Consider the following 27563-nt stretch of genomic DNA (forward strand, 5'->3'; position numbering starts at 1 on the left):
ATTGCGGGGCAAATCTGCGAATGCTCCTGGAGAGCTCCGGATTCGGGTAAGTAAAAAGTAATTTACTTTTACATGCTTGCTTTGCATATAGAATGCCTTACCCGCCGCTATCTTCTTCATCACATCAATCTCCTGGAGGGCCTTTTGGGCTTCAGCCTTGGCATTCTTTGCGCTCTCGAGGGCTGCGGCAAGCTCGGACTCTCGCGTCTTCAAGTCAAGCTCCAACGCCTCGTGCTTCGTCACGAGAGCGTGGAGCTCTTGCTGCACCTCACCCACCCGAGCCTCCTGCCTTTTCCACTGGGTGCGCTCTTTGTCCGCTTTGTTTTCAGCCTCGGATAGCGCTTGCTTCAGGGTCGCCACCTCGGTCATGGCCCTTGGCAAATTTATGATGATCCTGTCATTTTGCAATCACATTCTTTTTATATAAATCCATAGACTAGGTACTACTTACCTTTGTTCTCCTCGAGCTGCCTCTTGGCAAGGTCGAGCTCTTCCTTGGACCCTTTGAGGTCCTGCTTCAGTGCGGCGACCTCCGCAGTCAGTGCGGCAGAGGCCAGCAGCGAAGCCTGCATACGCATATAGACATACTTATATTAGACTCCTGCGATATTTTTTGATCCTCTGTTCGGCTTTTCTTTGTGAACACCGAACAGAGCATCAGGGGCTACTGTCTATGCGCTAATATTTTTCAAAAACCTACCTCAAAGCCTGTTAGAAGGCTGGCACAGGCTTTAGTCAGTCCGCTCTTGGCGGACTGAACCTTCTGGACCACCGCACGCATAATAGTGCGGTGCTCTTCGTCGATGGAAGCGCTCCCAGCATATTGTCCGGTGTGTAACACCCTCGATGCGGCTATATCCCCCACGTGTCGAAGCACGACTTAGAGGCATAACCGCATTGAAAGCAATGTCGCAAGTGAGGTAATCTTCACACAACCCATGTAATACATAAGGGAAAGAGATATATAGTTGGCTTACAATCGCCACTTCACACAATTATAGGAATAAAGCATTACATCATCCAGATACACACAAGGTTCGACTACGGAACCAAAATAAAAGAAGACTACCCCAAAAGCTACACAGATCCCCGGTTGTCCCAACTGGGTTCCACTACTGATCAACCGAAACGAAACAACACTACAAACAAGGTCTTCATCGAGCTCCTCCTTGAGCTTGGTTGCGTCACCTGCACGGTTCAACTGCACCTGCAAGCTGGTTTAGGAAGTAACTGTGAGTCACGGGGACTCAGCAATCTCACACCCTCACGATCAAGACTATTTAAGCTTATAGGTAGGGTAAAAGGTATGAGGTGGAGCTGCAGCAAGCGACTAGCATATATGGTGGATAACATACGCAAATGAGAGCGAGAAGAGAGAGAAAAGGCACCGTCAACCAACTATGATCAAGAAGTGATCCTAGAACAACCTACATCAAGCATTACTCCAACACTGTTCGTCCCTATTACTCTTCCCTACCGGAGTGCTTTCAACTTTTCAACAGGAGGAACGGCGCCGGGGTTGGCCTGCAGGCTCGCGGGAGAGGCTGGGATGGATCGGCGCTCCTCTCGATCCAGATCGAGGCAGGCGCTCTTGATTGGCCGGGCACAGAAAAACGAGTGGAGTTAGGTGGGGGGTGGCTGCGCTGCGAGGGAAATTGGTCAGGTGGATGCGGAATGGATGGGACAGATCCCTAGTTTCTAGGGTTTGTTCTAGATTTAGACTAGAGAGTATATATATATAAGGAAAGAGGGAGAGTTTAGGGGCTAATCCGTTCCTCCAATAAAATCAAGCGGTCGAGAGAAAAAATATGTTGGGAAGTCAAATTAACAAAACGGAGACGTTTTGTAGATGTTTGGGGATGATCCGGACACAACGGTGGTGACAGTCCGGGTCGGGTTCGGGACAACTTTCGGACACGCGCGAGGGGGGTTGCGGGCTGATGAGAGAGGTTAGGTTGGACCTGGCGGTAGGTAGTGAGATGTGTAGACGGTCTCGAGCTAAGAGAAGAGAAGAGACGGAGGCCCGGCGACTGTTTTCGGAGACCAAAAACGTCCGACGAAAAGACCGGCTACTATGCCGCTATAGTTTAACAGTTGGGCTATCAAACGTACTCTGATTGCGATGAAACTTGGCAGGCGGCCTACCTACAACATAAAAACACCGCATGCCAACTTTCAACCCATTCCGAGAACATTTTGCGGCCACTTATAAAAATACTATTTCAGACATGCCGCGGGCGCGTGCAAGTGTGGTTGGGCTCGGAACGGACAACGGACGGAACTGGGGAACCCAGACGGATGCAAGTTTTGAAAACATGATGATGCAATGCGGATGATGACATGTCAAGATGCAACACGCAAGCGAATGACATGTCAACAACAGTGAATATCTGGAAGACACCTGGCACATTGGTCTCGGGGCGTTACAACACTCCACCACTTCGAGAGGATCTCGTCCCGAGATCTAGAATGGCACCGGAGGGAAAAATGAAAGAGAAAGAGAAGAGGTAAAACTAAGTTGCTTCTTTGACAAACGAGTGAAACAAAAGAACCTTGAAAAGGTTAAGCCATTTCAAGAAAAAAATACAATGGAGATGAGCGAAGTTGAAAGCACTCCGTTAGGAAAGAGGAACAAGGAAGAACAAAGTTGAAAGCACTCTGGTAGGGAAGAGTAATAAGGACGAACAAATTCGGACAGCACTCCTGTTGAAAAGAGATGCAAGGCTTGATAAGGCGAAAAGAACTTGAGTAAAGGGGCACAATACTTCGGTTAAAACAAGATAGGGAAGGAATAAGAATGATATAATTTGGACAGCATTCCGCCTGTAAATGGAAGGAATTGAACTTGACAAGATGAGAGGATACTTGAAAAGAGGACACGACACTCCGGTTAAAAGAATAAGCACGAAAAGAACATGGTCCTGACAATCCGAGATGATGTGTAGCCGTGATGGTCTCTTCTCGGTGGGGTCCGGGAAGTGAACACGGTGTTGGAGTAATGCTTGACGTAGGTTATTCTAGGATCACTTCTTGATCATAGTTGTTCGATCGTGCCTTTGCTCTCTCATCTCGCTCTCATTTGCGTATGTTAGCCACCATATATGCTAGTCGCTTGCTGCAGCTCCACCTCATACCTTTTACCCTACCTATAAGCTTAAATAGTCTTGATCGCGAGGGTGTGAGATTGCTGAGTCCCCGTGACTCATAGTTACTTCCTAAACCAGCTTGGAGGTGCCGTTGAATTGTGCAGGTGATGCAACCAAGCTCAAGGAGGAGCTCGATGAAGACCTTGTTCATAGTGTTGTTTCATTTCAGTTGATCAGTAGTGGAGCCCAGTTGGGACGATCGGGGATCTATGTAGCTTTTGGGGTAGTCTTCTTTTATTTTGGTTCCGTAGTCGGACCTTGTGTGTATCTGGATGATGTAATGTTTTATTCCTGTAATTGTGTGAAGTGGCGATTGTAAGCCAACTATGTATCTCTTTCCCTTATGTATTACATGGGTTGTGTGAAGATTACCTCACTTGCGACATTGCTTTCAATGCGGTTATGCCTCTAAGTCGTGCTTCGACACGTGGGAGATATAGCCGCATCGAGGGCATTATACGGTGCCTCTGGATGGACAGAGGTCACCGGCACAGGCGTCTTGCCCCTTTTGGAAGGAGGCTGCCTGCCTGAGTCTGGAACCACTGGGGGTTCCGGCGCGGTGTTCGGCTGAGGGCAGAACTCGGAACCCTCGGGAGCCTTGATCCCTCTGCTCCCGGAGACGGGAAGGTCGCCTTGAGGCGCCTCCGGGACTGTCTCCCCTCGACCCAGTGCCTCTTGAGACAATACCTCAGCGTTGTTCGTAGGGCAAGGGGAGGTGGCAGTAAGAAGTGGATCGCTATCCATATCCGACGAGCCCAGGGAGCCGCCAACGAGGATACGTCGATACGGGCTCGTGGCAGTCTGCATAGTCATAATTCGGTGTTAGATACGGCTTGGCCTTGAGCAGCCACTCGTCTTCGCCTTCAACGGGGGTGGTGGATTAGTCCGGAAGGAGGGTCCTCCCCTTCTTGGACCCTTCGCCCACCCCGGTCGGGGCGACCTTCCTTTTCTTGTCTCCCCCGACTGAAGGGGGAGCATATTCATCTTCCTCCTCGTCTTGGGGGAGGAGTGCGTCGCGGAGTTATCGGACGATGAGTCCGATAACACCTGGCGTCAGGAACTCTTTCAAGCTCCCTTGGCCTTCTTGGTCTTCTCCGGCACCTTGTAAGGGGCCGGAGTCAGCATCTCCGTCAGGAGAGCGTCCGCAGTGTCTTCGGGTAGAGGGGCCGGACAGTTAATCTGCCCCGACGTCTCCACCCAGTCCTGTCAAAGGCATGGAGCTCAGACCCCGCACATGGTTAAGCTAGGGGAAATAAATATCCTACCGGATGTATAGAACTCACCGAATGTGCTCGGCGCTTCGCGCTTAGTCCACGGTCCTCGGTGAGAGAGGGAGGGACCTCGGCGCCCTTGAACAGCACCCTCCAGACGTCCTTGTGCATCGTGTCGAAGAGCTCGCTCAGAGTCTGGTGCTGGGCCGGGTCGAACTCCCACAAGTTGAAATCCCGTTGTTGACACGGGAGGATCCGGCGGATGAGCATGACCTGGACTATGTTAACAAGCTTGAGTTTCTTGCTTGCCATATTCTGGATACATTTCTAGAGTCCGTCCAGCTCCACCGATGAACCCCAGGGTAGGCCCTTCTCTTTCCAGGAGGTGAGCTGCGTGGGGATTCCGGATCGATACTCAGGGGCCGCCACCTAGTTGGTGTCGCGTGGCTCGGTGATGTAGAACCACGCCGATTGCCACCCATTTATGGTCTCCACGAAGGAGCCTTCAAGCCATATAACATTGGGCATCTTGCCCACCATGGCTCCGCCGCATTCTGCTTGTTAGCCACCCACCACCTTTGGCTTGATATTGAAGGTCTTTAACCACAGGCCGAAGTGGGGCCGGATGCGGAGGAAAGCCTCCCACACGACGATGAACGCCGAAATGTTGAGGATGAAGTTCCGGGCTAGATCATGGAAGTCCATCCCGTAGTAGAACATGAGACCATGCACGAATGGATGGAGGGGAAACCCCAATGCGCAGAGGAAGTGGTGGAGGAAAACAACCCTCTCGTGAGGTTCAGGGGTAGGAACAATTTGCCCTGCAGCGGGCAGCCGATACGCGATATTCGCAGCTAAGTATCCGGCTCCGCGCAGCTTCTATATGTGTCCTTCCGTGATGGAGGATGCCATCCACTTACCTCCCGCTCCGGACATGTTTGGAGAAGGTTGAGGAGAAGGATGTGGACTTGGGCGTTGGAGCTCGAGTGCGCAAGAATGGATGAGCAAGGAGGAAGAAGGCGTGGGTATAAAAAGGTTAAACCTTATCCCTTTATAAGGGCGGCCGAAACTATGCGCCCCCACTAGCCTGGTAAAACTCGCTTATCCCCCAAGTGCCATAATCGATGGCGCGGTTGGGTTACCCACGCCTGTATTGATGAGAATCCCGTAATATGGGGGACACGATCTCTGCTTTGACAAGACGTGTCAAGAAACTGCCTCGCGTTATTTGCGGAGCTAGTTCAAGGAAACGGTTCGAATAATCACCGGGCCATGGCATAATGTCATGTTGCCAAAAAGTCTCATCAGATTAGGTTTGTGGAAATATTATTCTCTCTACGGTGGTATGTGGAACTTATTTTGTAGGGTCGGACACTATCCTTGTATTCAAATTCTTCCGTGGTGTATTCGGAGGAGGAACCCGTCTTGCAATGCCGAAAACAACACTACGCGCCAGACTCATCGTCATTGAAGCCTGGTTCAGGGGCTACTGAGGGAGTCCTGGATTAGGGGGTCTCCGGACAGCCAGACTATATCCTTTGGCCAGACTGTTGGACTATGAAGATACAAGATTGAAGACTTCGTCTCGTGTCCGGATAGAACTCTACTTTGCGTGGAAGGCAAGCTAGGCAATACGGATATGTATATCTCCTCTTTTGTAACCGACCTTGTGTAACCCTAGCCCCTTCTGGTGTCTATACAGACCAGAGGGTTTTAGTCCGTAGGACAACATACAATCATACCATAGTCTAGCTTCTAGGGTTTAGCCTCTCCGATCTCGTGGTAGATCAACTCTTGTAATACTCATATCATAAAGAATAAATCAAGTAGGACGTAGGATTTTACCTCCATCAAGAGGGCCCGAACCTAGGTAAAACATCGTGTCCCCTGCCTCCTGTTACCATCCGCCTTAGACGCACAGTTCGGGACCCCCTACCCGAGATCCGCCGGTTTTGACACCGACAAACACCTACAAAGTACTTCTAGTTTCATACTTGTTCTAGGTAAAGCGAACGTCAAGCGTGCGTAGAGTTGTATTGGTGGTCGATAGAAGTTGAGGGGATATTTGTTCTACCTTTAGCTCCTCGTTGGGTTCGACAATCTTACTTGTCAAAAGAGGCTACAATTGATCCCCTATACTTGTGGGTTATCAAGACCTTTTTCTAGCACCGTTGCCGGGGAGCAATAGCGTGGGGTGAATATTCTCGTGTGTGCTTGTTTGCTTTATCACTAAGTAATTTTTATTTGATGTTCTTAGTTGTTTTCTATCTTTAGTTATGGGTAGGAAACGCAAAATACCGAAAAAAATTAGTTGTACCTACTGAACCAATGGTTGAAGAACCACTCAAAATATATCACATTACTGAAGCTTTTTACTTGGATCATCTTCGATCCCTGTGTGTTCGTGCGGAAACCCCAACTAGCTTTGCTTGGAAACTTTTACTGGATCATATTCATTGTTTGCAATGCTTTGCTTGGAATTTATGTGAAATATATGATGTTACTTGTTGATGTCTACTACACAACCTTCTTCTTGTAGACGTTTTTGGGCCTCCAAGTGCAGAGGTTTGTAGGACAGTAGCAAATTTCCCTCAAGTGGATGACCTAAGGTTTATCAATCTGTGGGAGGCGTAGGATGAAAATATTCTCTCTCAAAAAACCCTGCAACCAAATAACAAAGAGTATCTTGTGTCCCCAACACACCCAATACAATGGTAAATTGTATAGGTGAACTAGTTCGGCAAAGAGATGGTGATACAAGTGCAATATGGATAGTAGATAAAGCTTTTTGTACTAGAAAACAAAGAGTCACTCCAAAGTCACTAATAGTGGAGAACAAACGAAGAGATTATGGTAGGATACAAAACCACCTCAAAGTTACTCTTTCTGATCGATCTATTCAAGAGTTCGTACTAGAATAACACCTTAAGACACAAATCAACCAAAACTGTAATGTCACCTAGATACTCCAATGTCACCTCAAGTATCCGTGGGTATGATTATATGATATGCATCACACAATCTCAGATTCATCTATTCAACCAACACAAAGAACTTCAAAGAGTACCCCAAAGTTTCTACAAGAGAGTCAAGACGAAAATGTGTGCCAAGCCCTATGCATAAGTTCACGGGCGGAACCCGCAAGTTGATCACCAAAACATACATCAAGTGGATCACGTGAATATCCCAATGTCACCACAGATAAGCACATGCAAGACATACATCAAGTGTTCTCAAATCCTTAAAGACTCAATCCGATAAGATCACTTCAAAGGGAAAACTCAATCCATTACAAGAGAGTAGAGGGGGAGGAACATCATAAGATCCAACTATAATAGCAAAGCTCGCGATACTTCAAGATCGTACCACTTCAAGAACACGAGAGAGAGAGAGAGGGATCAAACACATAGCTACCAGTACATACCCTCAGCCCCGAGGGTGAACTACTCCTTCCTCGTCATGGAGAACGCCGGGATGATGAAGATGGCCACTAGAGAGGGATTCCCCCCTCTGGCAGGGTGCCGGAACAGGTTTAGCTTGGTTTTCGGTGGCTATAGAGGCTTCTGGCGGCAGAACTCCCGATCTATTCTGCTCTCCGGTGTTTTTAGGGTATATGGACATATATAGGCAAAAGAAGTCGGTCAAGGGAGCCATGAGGGGCCCATGAGGGTGGGGGCGCGCCCAGGGGGTAGGGCGCTCCTCCCTGCCTCGTGGCTTCCTCGAAGCTTCCCTAACGTCTACTCTAAGTCTCTTGGCTTACTTCCATTCCAAAAATAACTCTCTCGAAGGTTTCATTCCGTTTGGACTTCATTTGATATTCATTTTCTTCGAAACACTGAAATAGGCAAGAAAACGACAATTTGGGCTGGGCCTTTGGTTAATAGGTTAGTCCCAGAAATCATATAAAATAGCATATAAATGCATATAAAATATCCAAGGTTGATAATATAATAGCATGTAACAATCAAAAATTGTAGATACGTTGGAGATGTATCAAGCATCCCCAAGCTTAATTCCTGCTTGTCCTCAAGTAGGTAAATGATAAAAACATAATTTTTGATGTGGAATGCTTTCTAGCATGTTCTTCAATGTATTTTTCTCTATTGTAGCATGAATGTTCAGATCCGAAAGATTCAAGATAAAAGTTTATTGTTGACATAAAAATAGTAATACTCCAAGTATGCTAACCAAGCAATTATGTCTTATCAAAATAACATAGCCAAAGAAAACTTATCCCTACAAAATCATATAGTTTGGCCATGCTTCATTTTTGTCACACAAAATGTTCTCATCATGCACAACCCTGATGACAAGCCAAGAAATTGTTTCATACTTAGCCTTTTCAAACTCTTTCAGCTTTTACGCAATATATGAGCGCGAACCATGGACATAGCACTATGGGTGGAATAGAATATAATGATTGAGGTTGTGTGAGAAGACAAAGAGGGAGAAAGTCTCACATTGACGCGACTAATCAATGGGCTATAGAGATGCCCACCGATTGATGTCAGTGCAAGGAGTAGGGATTGCCATGCAAAGGATGCACTAGAGCTATAAATATATGAAATCTCATCAAAGAAACTAAGTGGGTGTGCATCCAACTTGCTTGCTCACGAAGACCTAGGGCATTTGAGGAAGCCAATCATTGGAATATACAAGCCAAGTTCTATAATGAAAAATTCCCACTAGTATATGAAAGTGACAAAATAAGAGACTCTCTATCATGAAGATCATGGTTCTACTTTGAAGCATAAGTGTGGAAAAAGGATAGTAGCATTGCCCCTTCTCTCTTTTTTCTTTTTTTTGTTTTTTTCTTTTTTTTCTTTTTTTTCTTTTGGGCCATCTTTTTTATGGCATCTTTTTTTCTCATTTTTTATTTTCGTCCTGAGTCTCATCCTGACTTGTGGGGGAATCATAGTCTCCATCATCCTTTCCTCACTGGGACAATGCTCTCATAATGATGATCATCGCACTTTTATTTACTTACAACTCAAGAATTACAACTCGATACTTAGAACCAGATATGACTCTATATGAATGCCTCCGGCGGTGTACCGGGATTGCGATGAATCAAGAGTGACATGTATCAAAAATTAAGCATGGTGGTCTTGCCACAAAAACGATGTCAACTACATGATCATGCAAAGCACTATGACAATGATGATGCGTGTCATAATAAATAGAACGGTGGAAAGTTGCATGGCAATATATCTCAGAATGGCTATGGAAATGCCATAATAGGTAGGTATGGTGGCTGTTTTGAGGAAGATATAAGGAGGCTTATGTGTGATAGAGCGTATCATATCACGGGGTTTGGATGCACCGGCGAAGTTTGCACCAACTCTCAAGGTGAGAAAGGGCAATGCACGGTACCAAAGAGGCTAGCAATGATGGAAGGGTGAGAGTGCGTATAATCCATGGACTCAACATTAGTCATAAATAACTCACATACTTATTTCAAAAATCTACAAGTCATCAAAACCAAGCACTATGCGCATGCTCCTAGGGGGATAGATTGGTAGGAAAAGAACATCGCTCGTCCCCGATCGCCACTCATAAGGAAAGCAATCAAAGAACACCCCATGCTTCAAATTTGTCACATAAAGTTTACCATACGTGTATGCTACGGGACATGCCAACTTCAACACAAGTATTCATCAATTTCACAATTACTCAACTAGCATGGGGTTTTCAAGCTTAATATTACCACCTTTATATCTCAAAACAACTATGAAGCATCCAACTTCTCTTAGCATTTAAAGTTTATAACCAAAGTAAATTACCATGATGTTCTAAAGGAATCTGAAAATGATATAATTGAATCATGAGAGTTCATCTATTTCTTCAAAATAAAACCACCGCCGTGCTCTAAAAAGATATAAGTGAAGCACTAGAGCAAATGACAAACTACTCCGAAAGATATAAGCGAAGCACAATGAGTAGTTGAATAATTATGTAACTATGTGAAGACTCTCTAACATTTAATAATTTCAGATCTTGGTATTTTATTCAAACAGCAAGCAAAACTAAATAAAATAAAATGATGCTCCAAGCCAAACACATATCATGTGGTGAATAAAAATATAGCTCCAAGTAAAGTTACCGATGAACGAAGATGAAAGAGGCGATGCCTTCCGGGCATCCCCAAGCTTAGGCTCTTGGTTGTACTTGAATATTAACTTGGGGTGCCTTGGGCATCCCCAATCTTAGGCTCTTTCCACTCCTTATTCCATAGTCCATCGAATCTTTACCCAAAACTTGAAAACTTCACAACACAACTTAACAGAAAACTCGTAAGCTCCGTTAGTATAAGAAAATAAATAACCAATTAGTTACTGTTTTGAACTCATTATAAATTCATATTGGTGTAATATCTACTGTATTCCAAATTCTCTATGGTTCATACCCTCCGATACTACTCATAGATTCATCAAAATAAGCAAACAATACATAGAAAACAGAATCTGTCAAAAACAGAACAGTCTGTAGTAATCTGGATCAAACTTATACTTATAGAACCCCAAAAATTCTCAAATAAATTTCTGGACGTGAGGAATTTATCTATTAATCATCTTCAAAAATAATTAACTAAATAGCACTCTCCAGTAAAAAGTGGTAGCTAATCTCGTGAGCGCTAAAGTTTCTGTTTTTTACAGCAAGATCAAAAAGACTTTCCCCAACTCTTGCCAACGGTTCTACTTGGCACAAACACTAATTAAACACAAAAGCACAACCAAAAAATAGGCTAGATAAATTATTTATTACTAAACAGTAACAAAAGGCAAGGAACAAAAATAAAATTGGGTTGCCTCCCAAAAGCGCTAACGTTTAACGCCCCTAGCTGGGCATGATGATTTCAATGATGATCACATAAAAGATAAAATTGGAACATAAAGAGAGCATCATGAATAATATGACTAGCACAATTAATTCTAACCCACTTCCTATGAATAGGGATATTGTGAGCAAACTACTTATGGGAACAATAATCAACTAGCATAGGAAGGCAAAACAAGCATAACTTTAAAACTTTAAGCACATAGAGAGGAAACTTGATATTATTGCAATTCCTACAAGCATATATTCCTACCTCATAATAATTTTCAGTAGCATCATGAATGAATTCAACAATATAACCATCACATAAAGCATTCTTTTCATGATCTACAAACATAGAAATTTTATTACTCTCCACATAAGCAAAATTCTTCTCTTTCGGAATAGTGGGAGTATCATAAAAGACTCGAATACAATAAGTTGTTTCCACATTAAAAGAGTAATGTTCAGAAAAAGGGTACTCATAATCATGACAAGTTTTATAAATATAATCATCACTACTTTTTATAGCATAAGTGTCATCACAATAATCATCATAAGTAGCAACTTTGTTCTCATCATAATCAATTGAAACCTCTTCCAAGATAGTGGAATCATTACTAAATAAAGTCATGACCTCTCCAAATCCACTTTCATAATTATCACAATATGATTCAACATCCTCAAAAATAGTGGGATCATCACTTCCTAAAGTTGACACTCTTCCAAACCCACTTTCATTAATATAGTCATCATAAATAGGAGGCATGCTATCATCATAGTAAATTTGCTCATCAAAACTTGGGAGACTAAAAATATCATCTTCATACATAGCATCCCCAAGCTTGGGACAAACATTAATTGTAGTAAAGACATTCTCAAACATGTCTTTCTCATCAAACATAGCATCCCCAAGCTTGGGCCTTTTCATATCATAAGCGTAATCACTCTCATCATTAATAGTATGGATAGCACCAATCATATAACAATTATCATCATCACAATGAGCAATAGGAGCAACATCATTTGGGAGGGATACCTTTTCACATTTACTTCTCCGTCTTTTCTTTTTCTTCTTCACATTATGTGTGGGTTAAATCCTGTTTTTGGAGATACTTATTGATGAGATTGGTTGAATAGAAGGCTCCTCCTCATTACCTGATTCATCATAAGAAATAATAGGAGGATATTGGGAAGCATCTTCCCTTTCATTAGTATTCTCTTCAGCCTCTATTTGTTTTGTTTTCTTTATGTAATTGGCAATATAAGGATTTTCAATGCAATTCACCGCACAATACATAAAAATTTCTTCTAGATCAATATCGAGGAATTTCTCAAGGTTATATTCTGGAATATACTTATTTATACGTTTCATTTCTTCATAACCCAAAAGCAAACTAAGTTCATTATGATGTGCAAGGGAAATCAAATCATCACAATTTTGGACACGATACGATCATGAAACAATTTGCATTGGAGATTTAAATGACCATGTTCATTGCAAAGTTCACAAGTATGGCGAAGAAATTTTAAATTTTCAGCACAAACATCTAGCCTCTCTTGCAACCATTTAGTTTCTAAATACTTATGCCTCTTGCAAAATCTATTTTCCCTAACTGGTGTGTACTTGCAAGCTCTATGTATTCCACAAAACTTGACATGCTTATAAGAGGCATTTTCATCATGACTAGTGTAATCATCATTAGTACTATGGATATTCAAGGATTTCATACTAACAACATTGCAATCATGCTCATTATTCAAAGATTTAATGCCAAACATTTTAGAGACTTCTTCTTCTACCACTTGAGCAAAATTTTCCTTTCCATCATTCTCACGAAAGATATTAAAAACATGAAGTGTATGAGGCAAACTCAATTCCATTTTTTGTAATTTTCTTTTATAAACTAAACTAGTGATAAAACAAGAAACTAAAAGATTCGAATGCAATGACGCCAGAAAAGAGCTTCATGTATACTACACAACCTTCTTCTTGTAGATGTTGTTGGGCCTCCAAGTGTAGAGGTTTGTAGGACAGTAGCAAATTTCCCTCAAGTGGATGACCAAAGGTTTATCAATCTGTGGGAGGCGTAGGATAAAGATAGTCTCTCTCAAACAACCCTGCAACCATGTAACAACGAGTCACTTGTGTCCCCAACACACCCAATACAATGGTAAATTGTATAGGTGCACTTGTTCGGCGAAGATATGGTGATACAAGTGCAATATGGATAGTAGATAAAGGTTTTTGTAATCGGAAAATATAAAAACAGCAAGGTAACTAATGATAAAAGTGAGCACAAACGGTATTGCAATGCTAGGAAACAAGGCCTAGGGTTCATACTTTCACTAGTGCAAGTCCTCTCAACAATAATAACATAATTGGATCATATAACTATCCCTCAACATGCAACAAAGAGTCACTCCAAAGTCACTAATACCGGAGAACAAACTAAGAGATTATGGTAGGGTACGAAAGCACCTCCAAGTTATTCTTTCTGATCGATCTATTCAAGAGTTCGTACTAGAATAACACCTTAAGACACAAATCAACCAAAACCCTAATGTCACCTAGATACTCCAATGTCACCTGAAGTATCCGTGGATATGATTATACGATATGCATCACACAATCTCAGATTCATCTATTCAACCAACACAAAAACTTCAAAGAGTACCCCAAAGTTTCTACCGAAGAGTCAAGACGAAAACATGTCCCAACCCCTATGCATAAGTTCATGGAACTCGCAAGTTGATCACCAAAACATACATCAAGTGGATCACGTGATATCCCATTGTCACCACAGATTAGCACATGCAAGACATACATCAAGTGTTCTCAAATCCTTAAAGACTCAATCCGAGAAGATAACTTCAAATGGAAAACTCAATCCGTTACAAGAGAGCAGAGGGGGAGAAACATCATAAGATCCAACTATAATAGTAAAGCTCGCGATACATCAAGATCGTACCACCTCAAGAAAGGAGAGGGAGAGATCAAACACATAGCTATTGGTACATACCCTTAGCCCTGAGGGTGAACAACTCCCTCCTCATCATGGAGAGCGCCGAGATGATGAAGATGGCCACCGGAGAGGGATTCCCCCCTTCGGCAGGGTGCCATGACGGGTCTATATTGGTTTTCGGTGGCTAGAGAGGCTTCTGGCGGCGGATCTCCTGATCTATTCTGCTCTCCGATGTTTTTAGGGTATATGGACATATACAGGCGAAAGAAGTTGGTCAGGGGAGCCACGAGGGGCCCACAAGGGTGGGGGCGCGCCTCCCTGTCTTGTGGCTTCCTCGAAGCTTCCCTGACATCTACTCCAAGTCTCCTGGATTGGTTCCGTTCCAAAAAGTAACTATCCCGAAGGTTTCATTCTGTTTGGACTCCATTTGATATTCATTTTCTTCGAAACACTGAAATAGGAAAGAAAACATCAATTTGGGTCGGGCCTCCGGTTAATAGGTTAGTCCCAAAAATGATATAAATGCATATAAAACATCCAATGTTGATAATATAATAGAATGGAACAATATAAAATTATAGATACGTTGGAGACGTATCACTTGTTGTTCTGAAAACCCTAAGAAACACCTTCCCTACCAATGTGAGCTTAGTGATAATAGAATCGTATCTTCGTATGCTAAGGGTGTTTATAATTACTATGATGTTCAACAAATTGAAGAATTTTTTTTGCTTTTAAGGGTGCTTATGAAATTGCTTCTTTGATTGAAAAGTATGATGCTACTCTTTACAAATCTGAAAATTTTGCCATTCTTAATGTAACATCCCAAATTTTCAATTTGGAATGTTATACATTAGATCATCACTACATACCATATTTTATTTTGCATTTTGGTTGATCCTAGAAATTCTACGCAACTCAATGACCCACGGAGAGAGTTGGGGGTTTCGTTATTTTCATATTTGAGTTTTCTCCAATTTTGAGAATAGGATCATTTGATTTTATTTATTTTATCATCAATTATTTCTATTACAAAAATACGAGAGTGGGAATAAAATGACTTTCCCAAAATAAAGAAATATTGAGGATTTAATAATAAAATCAAATAAGATTTTATTTCGGAGTTTTTTGGTGTTTTATTTGAATTTAGGAAAAATGTGCGTTTTTCAAAATTGCATTTAGGTCCCAAATAAATGTTCACCTTGTGAGGCTTGATTTTAGAAGCCCGTGAAAATTTATTTCGGAATTTGTGGAGTCCGTTTAGTATTTATTTTTATTTTTCTTCCGAGCGAAATTATTTTTAAAAAAAGATGCGCACCGACCTACGAGCCGTGTCCGACCTGGACACCGGCCCGGGCGGGCTTTATAAGCCGGAGAGAGGCCCAGCCCCAGCCCGAGCAAACCCTAGCCACCCCGTGCCCCACGCGCCACCGCCGCCGCCGGACGCCGCCGCCGCCGCCACCGGATTCCACCGCTGAGGTTTGTCGCGCCTCGACTTCTGTGCCATTTGTTTTTTTTAAATAGATTGGTTTTTCTGTCGGTTTTTTTTAGTTTCGGTTTTTTTAAATAGATCGGTTTTTCCGGTTTATTTAAATAGCGAGCGTTCGTCCGTTCGTTCGTTCTAGCGAGCGTTCTTTGTTTTTCTTTTTCTCAGATTAAATCCGTGATTTTTCTGATCGCGATTCCTGATCCGACTTTCGTTTTAGTATAACTTTTCGCTTGTTAATCGGAATCAGGCGATTCAAGCGCCTAGAGTTTCATCTCGAAACCCTCTATCCGTTTAGCCAACTTAAAGAAGATTTTTCTACTGTAAAATTTGCCCTAGATCCAGATTAGTAGAACGAAGTTGTTTTCTTTCGCCGTTTGACTTTTGTTGCTTCGTTCGATTTGATTCTTTTTGCCAACCGGAGTTCTTAAGTTGAACCTTCTGGTTAGATCTCTTATTTGAGTTTTACCTGTGCATTAGATGAGTACTTATTGTGTGCTTGTTTGTTTGTTTGTGATAGAGTACCCGGAGTGCGCCGCCCGTTACTTCGAATCGTTAGGTTTCCCGGATCATCAGCAAGGCAAGTAACACTTTGATCATACCTTTTCTACTACCTAGTTTTATTGCGTTAGATCAACCCTCACACATTGCATGATTAGGATCTAATTAAATTGTGGGATGCGAAGTAGATGAGGTAGTACCTATTACCTGTTATTATCAAACCTTTGGAAGTTACTTCTACGTTTGCTTATTATGCCATGCTATGCTAGTAGACGTGGATTGGGTGAGTGCTATCCATGACAGATGTGAGTTTTGTTAATTAATGGTTTATCTAAGGTGGCAACTTAAACACACATCTGAGTGGATTGAGGCACTTGGGTATTCCGGGACTTGCCTGTTTTCTTTTGGACCGCCACCTAGGCTCAAAGGGATCATGAGACTATTCATACTAGAAACTTCCGTGTGCAGCCACAAGCTATTATGGGCTCTAGCATAGTTGACTAAGTCGTGCGAACTCTTACAGTGGTAGCCTAGCAGATGTAGGGGATGTAGGTGGTACGGTCTACCCGATCGTAAGGTGCTAGCGCTTCTAAAAGACTATGTCTCGGTCATCCGTCTTCTCAAACACCATGTAGTGCGAGAAACCAAAAGGAGGCGATCGAGTCTTGTGGGGAAAAGTGCACAAACCTCTGCAGAGTGTAATAAACTAATCATGGTTAGTCGTGTCCCCGGTTATAGACATCTTGAGTATCTAGTACATGGATTATGATGTGAATCTCAACATGTTACTCTAAATTAATTTTGTTGGGTTTTGTTTAATGATGATTACTTTAATTGGGATTGAGAATGCTGTCAACCATTCTCAATGTTTAACAACCACCATGATAGTAATTAAATTTATTCCTTTGAAGTAGGGAAAAATTGGCTTTACGCAAAACTGTAACCATAGAGCTTTCCACTAGCCATATATGCATATAGTATAGTTGTTTCATTCCATTACTCTCTATGTGTTACATTGCCAGCATATTCCATGTGCTGACCCGTTTCGGGCTGCAACGTTAATGTTGCAGACTTTTCAGACGATGATTAAGGAGTGTTTAGGTCGTGGTTCTATACTCAGTGATGCCGTTGGAGTTGATGGACTCTCTTATCTTCCAAGCCTTCCGCTGTTATCGTTATTAGATGGCCTTAAGCCATATTTACTGTAATAAGTTCTCTTTTGAGACACTCAATGTAATAAGTGTGTGATTGCTACTCTGCTATAAATCCTCCGAGTACTATGTGGTGTCAGCATTACTGATCCAGGGATGACACCGGAGCACAGAGATCAGACTGTTTGAGGTCTGGTCGCTACAGAGATGGTATCAGAGCACACGCTGACTGTAGGACACGACCACTAAGCTAAAGACCTAGATCACTATTCACTCTCTTCTCTTCTGACTTCTCATCTTTTCTACTCTTTAGGATGGCGGATGCAAGGAACAAGTTCATGCAACCAGATGAAGATACACCCTTTGGACATCACTTGAAGGAAGTCACTAGATACCTGAACATAGGAGTACCAAGCTTCACCGGAACCTACAACGCCACTTTACTTGAAGAAGAGCGCTGGATGATTCAAGTTCAAGTTCTAGGAAGGACGTTCATGCCAGTCACTGAGCCCATAGAGTTTTCTTTTGATGCACCAACTTGGAGTCTAGGACAGAGCATGGCAGCTCACATCGCCATGGGACGCATTGGAGAAGTCTACCGTAATGATCTCAAGGATACTATCTACCAGATTTGTGGGCGCTGAGATGAACACTGGGAGATGATCAGCACCAGAAAGGATAGATCAATTGCAGCTTTTATCCAGGAGCTAAACCAGCACATTCGATGACAGGAGAACCAGATGTGCGCCAACATGATAGATCTGAAGAAGGCTAAGACTAGAATCATGGAACTGGAGGAAGAACTCAAGGCTACACGTGAAGATTATGAGGAGGAAATTGAAGTATTGGTGGAGAAGAATGACGACCTGATCAAGAAAATTGGAATATTTATGAGAGGCCCTACGCCAATAGATGAAGACGAAGAACCCAAGGAGATTAGCCCAGAAGACTACATCATCATCGACGACACCGACTCGGATCCAGATGATAGCGATGATGACTATGTTGATGAAGCAGGAGCAGATATCATGGAGTCTGCAACCGAAGAATATTTCTAGTAGACCACCTCATCAGTAGTAGTAGTCCATCATGTAAATATAGTAGTCCAAGCACTTTTGCGATAGTTAGATCGATTGTATGCCCTTGTTTGATTGAATGAAGTGAATTGTTTGCTTTTGACTGATGTGCATATGGGTAGTGTTTTCTCTTTAGACCCCTCTATTCTTAAATCTCATCCTTTCTAAACCCTCATATGCCTCCGAGACATGACCCCAGATTTTCCTTTCCACCGGAGCTCACTCAGTTGATCCAGCAGCAGAACACATTGATGCAGTTGCTAGTCCAGAATCAGAATCAAGGGAACAACAACAACAACCCACCACCACCACCACCACCTGTTGATCACTTAGCCCGTTTTCTTAGGCTGAATCCGCCTGTGTTTTCCAGTAGCACTGAGCCGATAGTAGCAGATGATTGGCTCCGCAAGACAGCTAGGGAGTTGACCATAGCAGGATGCATAGATGCGGAGAAGGTGAAGTTTGCCGCACATCAGTTAGAAGGACCCGCAGCATCATGGTGGGAGAATTTCACAGCCACTTTCCCAGTCGACACTGTCACATGGGACCAGTTTCATTAGGCTTTTCGAACTGCACATGTTTCAGCAGGAGCTATGGCCATGAAGAAGCGTGAGTTTTGCAACTTGCGCCAAGGAGGACGGACAGTTGGCCAGTATGTGGAGGACTTTAGTAAATTAGCACGTTATGCCCCAGATGACGTCGCTACGGATGCAGCTAAGCAGGAGAAGTTTCTGGAAGGACTGAATGATGAGTTGAGCATGCAGTTGATGGTAGCAACCTTCAACAACTACCAAGAGTTGGTAGATCGTGCTCTTACGATTGAAGGGAAGCAGCAGCAAATTGAGAATCGCAAGAGGAAGTATGGACAAGGAAAGTACAGTTCCGGAGCTCAGCAGAAGCCACGATTTGCCCCTAGACCGGGAGGACATTTTCAGCATACCCATGGAGGAGCTAGCTTGTACAATCACAATGGCATCAGGAATGGAAATGGGAATGGAGGAAGCAATGGCCAGAATCGCACCAACCCATCAACCCCAGCCAAGAAGGACCTGAGCCAAGTCACTTGCTATAAGTGTTCAAAGACCAGACATTATGCCAATGAATGTCCTGAAATACAAAATGGAAATGTAAATGGAAGCTCTGGGAAGAAGCCGAACCCTTTCAATAGGGGATAGGTGAACCACGTTAGCATGGAGGAGGTTGAAGCTCAGCCCGATGCAGTAATAGGTAAGTTTTTGGTTAAGTCATTTACTGCACTCGTTCTTTTTGATTCTGGTGCATCACATTCATACATCTCAAGGGGATTTGTGGATAAGTATAACCTACCAACCCAAGCCCTTAGGTCACCCATGTTAGTAACCTCGCCTGGAGCAGAATATGTGGCTAGTCTATGGTGTGATCGGTTACCACTAAGGATTGGGAACTATGTTTTTCCCTCAGACCTAATAGTATTGGAATCCCAAGGATTGGATGTGACATTAGGCATGGATTGGTTATCAAAGTATGAAGGGAATATTGAATGTGCTAGTAAGTCAATTTTTCTTACCACCCCAGAAGGTAGAAGGATCAAGTATGTATCCCAGCATGTGCCAAAGAGGACCCAAGTAAATTGCTTAACAGGAGTTGTGCAGGAGGAAGTACCAGTGGTAAGGGATTTTCCTGAAGTATTTCAAGAAGAATTGCCAGGCATGCCACCGGATAGAGATATTGAGTTTTTGATTGAGCTATTGCCAGGCACAGGGCCAATATCAAAGAGACCATATAGGATGCCAGCAAAGGATTTGGTGGAAATTAAGAAGCAGATTAAGGAGTTACTGGATAAGGGATATATTCTCCCAAGTTCTTCGCCTTGGGGATCGCCAGTACTTCTAGTGGAGAAGAAGGATGGATCGTTAAGGATGGTTGTTGATTATCGAGGATTGAACGAAGTAACGATCAAGAACAAGTACCCACTCCCAATGATTAATGATCTGTTTGATCGATTGCAAGGAGCTAAGGTATTTTCCAAGATCGATCTGCGATCAGGATACCACCAGTTGAAGATTCAAGAACAGGATATTCCGAAGACAGCTTTTACCACCAGGTATGGGCTGTACGAGTATACCATTATGTCATTTGGTCTGACTAACGCACCTGCCTATTTTATGAACATGATGAACAAAGTGTTTATGGAGTTTTTGGATAAGTTCGTCATAGTGTTCATTGATGATATCCTGGTTTATTCGAAGAATGAAGAGGAGCATGAAGAACATTTGCGTTTGGTACTTGGAAAGCTCAGAGAACACCAATTATATGCCAAGTTCAGCAAATGTGAGTTTTGGTTGAATGAAGTAGGATTTCTCGCACACGTTATATCCGGAGAAGGAATAGCAGTAGATCCCGCTAAAGTTGATACCGTGACCAAATGGGAAGCACCAACCACAGTTGGAGAGATCCGGAGTTTTCTTGGACTCGCAGGATACTACCGGAGATTTATTGATAATTTCTCAAAGATTGCGAAGCCTATGACGGAGTTATTAAAGAAAGATACCAAGTTCATATGGACGGAGGAATGTGAGGCTAGTTTCCAGGAATTGAAGAAACGTTTGGTTACCTCACCAGTGTTGATTTTGCCAGACCAGACCAAAGATTATGAGGTGTATTGCGATGCTTCACGTCGAGGACTTGGAGCAGTGTTTATGCAGGAAGGGAGAGTTGTTTCATATGCCTCAAGACAACTGAAGCCTCATGAATTAAATTATGCCATGCATGATTTGGAGTTAGCAGCCGTAGTGCATGCTTTAAAAACATGGAGACATTTCCTCATCGGAAACCATTGTGAGGTGTACACGGATCATAAGAGTTTGAAGTACATTTTCCCCCAGAAGGAGTTGAATCTCAGACAAAGGAGATGGTTGGAACTCATCAAGGATTATGATATGAGATTACATTATCACCCCGGAAAGGCTAATGTAGTAGCTGACGCATTAAGCCGTAAGAGCCATGTCAATACATTAATGACGGGAGAAATACCCAAGGAATTAGCAGAAAATCGACATGAACTATGTTTGTAAATAGTTCCGAGAGGCCATATAGCAGCATTGGAGATTCAGTCAAATTTGATGGATAGAATCAGAGAAGCTCAAAAGACCGACAAAGAGATTGCCGCTATTAAGGAGAAATTGAGCAAAGGAAAAGCTAAAGGATTTCGTGAGGATGAGCACGACACCCTATGGTTTGGAGACCGCGTTTACGTGCCCAATGACCCGGAGATCAGGAAGTTGATTTTGCAAGAGGCACACGACTCACCGTATTCAATTCACCCAGGAAATACCAAGATGTATTTGGATTTGAAGGATATTTTCTGGTGGACCGGAATGAAGAAGGATATTGCAGAGTATGTAGCAGTTTGTGATGTATGTCAGAGAGTAAAGGAAGAGCATCAGAAGCCAGCAGGATTGTTACAACCATTGCCAATACCCGAATGGAAGTGGGATAACCTAGGCATGGATTTCATCACGGGATTACCCAGGACTCGTTCAGGCTATGACTCGATTTGGGTTGTAGTTGATCGATTGACGAAGGTAGCTCATTTTATCCCGCTAAAGACCACTTACACCAGTGCTAAGTTGGCAAAGATATACATGACCAGGATCGTATGTCTGCATGGAGTTCCAAGGAGTATCGTATCAGATAGAGGAACCCAGTTTACCTCAAAGTTTTGGAAGCAGTTGCACAAAACTTTGGGTACCAGGCTAGAATTCAGTAAAGCTTTTCATCCATAGATAGATGGACAGATGGAGAGAGTCAATCATATTTTGGAGGATATGCTGAGAGCTTGCGCGCTAGATTACGGATCTAGTTGGGACAATAATTTGCCATATGCAGAGTTCTCTTACAATAACAGTTATCAAACCAGTTTAAAGATGGCCCCTTTCGAAGCCTTGTACGAAAGGAGGTGCAGGACACCGTTGTCATGGGACGAAGTTGGAGACCGCCAGTTGTTTGGACCTGACTTGATTAAAGAGTTTGAACAGAAGGTGAAGTTGATTCGCGATAGGCTCAAGATAGCCCAGTCCAGACAGAAAAGTTATGCAGATTCTAAACGCAAGGAGACAGTTTACGAAGTCGGAGATAGAGCTTATCTTCAAGTATCTCCACTTTCGGGAACAAAGCGTTTTGGAGTTAAAGGGAAGTTAGCGCCACGATTTGTAGGACCATATCGAGTTTTGGGACGTATAGGAGAAGTAGCCTACAAGTTGGAACTGCCTGAAGGATTGTCAGGAGTTCATGATGTGTTCCACGTTTCCCAGTTAAAGGAATGTCACGCGGAGATGGCTGACATACCGTTGAGAGACACAGTGCCCTTAGAAACTATTTAGTTGGATAACGATTTGACCTACGAGGAGAAACCAGTTAAGATTCTCGAGTTTGCCAATCGAGTTACCCGCAGTAAGGTTATCAAGTTTTGCAAAGTTCAGTGGAGCCACCACACAGAGGATGAAGCCACCTGGGAGCGAGAGGAAGATTTGTTCAAGGACCACCCTCACCTATTTTCTAGCCAACCCGAATCTCGAGGGCAAGATTCATCTTAAGGGGGGTAGGTTTGTAACATCCCAAATTTTCAATTTGGAATGTTATACATTAGATCATCACTGCATACCATATTTTATTTTGCATTTTGGTTGATCCTAGAAATTCTACGCAACTCAATGACCCACGGAGAGAGTTGGGGGTTTCGTTATTTTCATATTTGAGTTTTCTCAAATTTTGAGAATAGGATCATTTGATTTTATTTATTTTATCATCAATTATTTCTATTACAAAAATATGAGAGTGGGAATAAAACGACTCTCCCAAAATAAAGAAATATTGAGGATTTAATAATAAAATCAAATAAGATTTTTTTTTCAGAGTTTTTCGGTGTTTTATTTGAATTTAGGAAAAATGTGCATTTTTCAAAATTGCATTTAGGTCCCAAATAAATGTTCACCTTGTGAGGCTTGATTTTAGAAGCCCGTGAAAATTAATTTCGGAATTATTGGAGTCCGTTTATTATTTCTTTTTATTTTTCTTCCGAGCGAAATTATTTAAAAAAAAGATGCGCACCGACCTACGGGCCGTGTCCGACCTGGACACCGGCCCGGCCGGGCTTTATAAGCCGGGGAGAGGCCCAGCCCCAGCCCCAGCAAACCCTAGCTGCCCCGTGCCCCATGCGCCGCCGCCCCCGCCCGCCGCTGCCGCCGGATTCCGCCGCTGAGGTTCTTCGCGCGTCGACTTCCGTGGCATCGGTTTTTTTAAAAAAAAATAGATCGGTTTTTCCGTCATTTTTTTTAGTTTCGATTTTTTTAAATAGATCGGTTTTTAAAAATAGATCGGTTTTTCCGGTTTATTTAAATAGCGAGCGTTCGTCCGTTCGTTCGTTCTAGCGAGCGTTCATCGTTTTTCTTTTTCTCGGATTAAATCCACGATTTTTGTGATCGTGATTCCTGATCCGACTTTTATTTTAGTATAACTTTTCGCTCGTTCATCGGAATCAGGCGATTCAAGCGCCTAGAGTTTCGTCTCGAAACCCTCTATCCGTTTAACCAACTTAAACAAGATTTAGCTACTATAAAATTTGCCCTAGATCCAGATTAGTAGAACGAAGTTGTTTTCTTTCGCCGTTTGACTTTCTTTGCTTCATTCGATTTGATTCTTTTTGCCAACCGGAGTTCTTAAGTTGAACCTTCTAGTTAGATCTCTTATTAAATATCCACTTCCCAGGATCAACGACCTGTACGATCAGCTCGCTGGATCCTCAGTCTTTTCCAAGATGGATTTGAGGTTGGGCTACCATCAAATCAAAATCAGAAATGGGGACATTCCTAAAACGGCCTTTGTTACTCGTTATGGCCAATACGAGTACACCGTCATGTCCTTCGGTTTAACCAACGCTCCAGCCACCTTTTCTCGGTTAATGAACTCAATCTTCATGGAGTATTTGGATAAATTCGTCGTGGTTTACCTCGATGATATACTCATCTACTCCAAGAATGAGGAAGAACATGCCGAACATCTAAGGCTAGTGTTGCAGAAACTTCGAGAGCATCGCCTTTATGCCAAATTTTCTAAATGTGAATTCTGGTTGCCAGAAGTGACCTATCTGGGTCATGTAATATCTGGTAAAGGTATTGCTGTTAACCCTGAGCGAGTTCAAGCCGTCCTTAATTGGACTCCACCTGAATCGGTCAAGCAAGTTCGGAGCTTTCTGGGCTTAGCGAGCTATTGTCGTCGCTTTGTCGAGAACTTCTCCAAGGTTGCTAAACCTCTAACCGAACTCCTCAAGAAAGATAAGAAGTTCGAGTGGACTCCACAATGTGAGCACAGCTTTCAGGAACTGAAAAGACGCCTGACTTCTGCTCCCGTACTGGTACCGCCAGACTTCTCCAAGGACTTTGTTATCTACTGCGACGCCTCGCGACAAGGACTAGGTTGCATTCTCATGCAAGATCGACACGTAATTGCCTACGCTTCACGGCAATTGCACCCACATGAGGAGAATTATCCTACTCATGATCTAGAGCTTGCAGCCGTAGTCTATGCACTTAAGACCTGGCGACATTACCTCCTCGGTAATCGTTGCGAAATATTCACTGATCACCAAAGTCTGAAGTACATCTTCACCCAACCAGATTTGAATCTCAGGCAAAGACGTTGGGTCGAGTTGATCACAGATTTCGACTTAGGAATAACCTACACCCCAGGGAAAGCCAACGTCATGGCTGATGCGCTAAGTCGTATATCTTATTGTAACAATTTGATGTTACAACAAAGTCAACCACTTCTCCATGAGGAATTTCGGAAGCTTAACCTTCACACTGTTCCTCAAGGATTTCTTTCCACCTTGGTGGCGAAACCTACTCTTACGGATCAAATCATTGCTGCCCAGAAGCGAGATAAGGGAATAGCTAAGATCAAGGAGAACATTGCTAGCGGAGGTGCTAGTTGTTTCTCCACAAATGATCATGGTGTTGTGTACTTTCAGAACCGTCTAGTGGTTCCCAAGAACCAGCATCTACGGCAGTTGATCCTTAAGGAGGCTCATGAATCTCCTCTCACCATTCATCCCGGTGGTACTAAGATGTATCAGGACCTACGTCAGAGGTTCTGGTGGACTAGGATGAAGAGAGAAATTGCTCAGTATATTGCTAATTGCGACGTTTGTCGTCGTGTAAAAGCAGAGCACCAACGGCCTGCTGGCACCCTTCAACCCTTAGCTATTCCTGAATGGAAATGGGATAAAATTGGTATGGATTTCATTATCGGTTTTCCCAGGACCAAGAGAGGAAATAATGCTATTTTCGTCGTGGTCGATCGTCTTTCCAAAGTAGCCCATTTCTTACCTGTTCGTGAGAGTATAACCGCAAGTCAGCTGGCAGACTTATACATCTCCCGAATAGTGTCTCTCCATGGTGTTCCTTTGGAAATTAACTCGGATCGAGGAAGTCTTTTCACCTCTCGATTTTGGGAAAGTTTCCAAAATGCTATGGGAACCCGTCTCTCCTTTAGCACCGCCTTCCACCCTCAGTCGAGCGGTCAAGTGGAACGCGTCAACCAGATTCTAGAAGACATGCTTCGAGCCTCTGTTATCTCATTCGGAATGGATTGGGAGAAGTGCCTTCCATTTGCCGAATTCGCTTATAACAACAGCTATCAATCTAGCTTGGGTAAAGCCCCTTTTGAAGTTCTCTATGGACGACGGTGTCGAACACCCCTTAACTGGTCATAGACTGGGGAAAGACAATTCTTTGGCCCGGATATGATTCAGGAAGCAGAAGAACAAGTTCGCATCGTTCGTGAAAAGTTGAAAACAGCCCAATCTCGTCAAAAGAGTCAATATGACCGAAAACATAAGGCTATGACTTTCGAGGTTGACGAGAAGGCTTATCTTCGGGTCACCCCTCTGAAGGGAACCCATCGTTTCGGTATCAAAGGCAAATTGGCTCCTCGTTACATTGGACCTTTTCGCATTCTCGCCAAACGAGGAGAAGTTGCCTACCAGTTGGAACTACCTCCGCATCTCTCCAGACTCCACGATGTCTTCCACGTTTCTCAACTCAGGCGTTGCTTCTCGGATCCTATCCGTGAAGTGGACCACGAAACGCTTGATCTCCAGGATAATCTTACATATCGAGAGTACCCCATTCGTATCCTCGATCAGGCCGAGCGTACCACTCGACGCCAGAACATCAAGTTCCTCAAAGTACAATGGTCGCACCATTCTGAGGATGAAGCAACTTGGGAAAGGGAGGATCGTCTTCGACTCGAGTACCCCGCCTTCTTTCCGGAGGAACCCAAATCTCGGGACGAGATTCTTTTGAGTGGGGGTGAGTTGTCACACCCTAGCTAGTCATGCATTAGAGTGTGTGCATCATGTTTAAAATTCCATTTAACTTGAAATGGGGATTTGTGAAACCCTCAGAATCATTTTGAAAATGACCCAAATAAAAATTTCTCCAAAAAGGTCCAAGAAAATGCTCATGTTGCTCTCTGAAAATATTGGACAGAGATAAAAATCAAACCAATATTTTTAGTGGCTCATGGACATTTATTTTGGGCATTTGGAATTAATGCATAAATATTTGCATTGGAAATATATTTCTATATATATGAAATATGGTCCAAATATTATGCCATTTATAAAGGAGCTCTGGAATAATATATCTAGCCCCTGCAAAAATTGGCATAAGTTAAATAAATGATTTAATATATTATTTAAATCAAAACAAATGTCAGAAATTAGAAAACAGAAAAAAATGAAAGGGAGAAGCTTACCTGGGCTCCTCCCTGTGCAGCCCAGCCAGCTGGCCGGCCCAGCCAGCAGCCGGCCCAGCCCACCTCCCTCCTCTGTCGTCTTCGTCCTCGACAGAGGGAGGGGAGTGCGGCCGGCGCGCGCGCGCGCCACCGCGCCACGCCACCTCTCTCCCTGCTTGCCTGCCCTCCCCTCCTCGCTCGATGCCCCGGACGACGCCACGCCTCCCCCCCTGCTCTCTCTCACTCTCCCTCTGCTCTCCCCTCCTCTCCCTCGCTCTCTCTCTCACACGGCCGAACACCACCGTCGCCGCCGTTCACCATAGCAGCCGTCTCCGGCCACCCCTCGCTCCCCCGACTAGCTCAGAAGCTCCGCCACAACCCCCTCTTCCTCCCCACCGCTCCACGGGCCTCCGGAAGCCCTGCATCGCCGCCACG

Source organism: Triticum aestivum, chromosome 1A (assembly GCF_018294505.1).
Source record: "Triticum aestivum cultivar Chinese Spring chromosome 1A, IWGSC CS RefSeq v2.1, whole genome shotgun sequence".
Lineage (NCBI taxonomy): Eukaryota > Viridiplantae > Streptophyta > Magnoliopsida > Poales > Poaceae > Triticum > Triticum aestivum.